Genomic DNA, 1,526 nt, shown 5'->3' with positions numbered 1-1,526 from the left:
ATACCTATTATATACTGATACACAATTAAAATGGCGTAAAATTAATGCAATTTTTAGATAAAGACAACGTGTCTGTACTATTAGTGTTTTATTCATGAAGTTTTCTCCTATACCAATGCATTCAAGGATATTCCCCACTTTTTCTTCCATCAGGTTCAGTGTATCTGGGTTTATGTTGATGTCTTTGAGCCACTTGAACTTGAACTTTGTTCATGGAGATAGATATGGATCTATTTGCATTCTTCTACATGTCAACATTCAGTTAGACTAGCACCATTTATTGAAGATGCTTTTTTCCCCCATTGTATACTTTAGGCTTCTTTGTCAAAAATTAGGTGTCCTTAAGTGTGTGGATTTACTTCTGGGTCTTCAATCTGATTCCATTGATCTCCCTGTCTGTTTCTATGCCAATACGATGTCATTTTTACTACTATAGCCCTGTAGTAGAGTTTGAAATCTGGGATAGTGATATCTCCAGAAGTTCTTTCATTGTACAGGATTGCTTCAGCTGTCTTGGGTTTGATGTTTTTCCATGTGAAGTTGAGTATTATTCTTCCAAGTTCTGTAAAGAATTGTGATGAGATTTTAATGGTGATTGTGTTGAAACTGTAGATTGCTTTTAGTAAGATGGGTATTTTCACTATGTTAAGCCTACCAATTCGTGAGCATGGCAGGTCTATCCATCTTATGCTATCTTGCCAGGCTTGATACAAGGCAAGGTGGTTGGTTAGTCTTAGTACAACTTGTTATGCCATATATTGTTGATATCCATGGGAGGCCTGTCATTATCTGAATAGAAATGAATGAGGAGAGGTTTAGTGGGAGTAGAGGGGAGGTGTGAGGTAGGGAATGAGAGGAGAGGTGAGAGGGTAAACTATAGTTGGGCTGGAAAATAAATAAATAAACAAATAAAATGAAATAAAAATTAAAAAATTTATGGCTAGACAAGCCACAGGATTTAGATTAGAACCTGCTACTATTACTCTGCTAATATGATAGAGCATTAAATGAACTTGTGATTTTTTCACTATGCACATAGATTAGTGAATCTCTCAAACCTCATCAGATAGGTCTAACAAGCTCCAGTAAATGGCCATACTTCAAAGACTATATCTACCTATGCCTATACATATATCTTTATCTATCTCCAACACTAATGAGACTCAATGGATTTAAAAAGAGAGAAGGGCACGAAAAGGATAATTATGACGTGAAGGTTTGCTCTGTGAGTCATTGGGGATTAGGGATGAATATGATGAAAATAAAATCTTATCACATACTGAAAAACTTAAAAAAATTAAAGCCATAAAAGTAGAAAGATGTGTTCAGTGTGCTGCTTTATTGTGACCTCATATCTGCTTACTTCAGTGTTTGAGTAAAATATTCATATATGACTGATTTTGTATAGTTTGGATTTTAAAAGTCTTCATATTTTTTCATTACACATATGACAGTACTCTGTTTCAGCGCACATTTGATATGTGTGGAATAATCAGTTTCTGTCTCATTGCTCCAGGTGAAAATAG

The sequence above is a fragment of the Microtus oregoni genome, unplaced genomic scaffold (assembly GCF_018167655.1).
Source record: "Microtus oregoni isolate MIOR12 unplaced genomic scaffold, Mior012 000169F_ref0000294, whole genome shotgun sequence".
In the NCBI taxonomy this organism is placed as follows: Eukaryota; Metazoa; Chordata; class Mammalia; order Rodentia; family Cricetidae; genus Microtus; species Microtus oregoni.
This window is presented reverse-complemented; position numbering follows the sequence as displayed.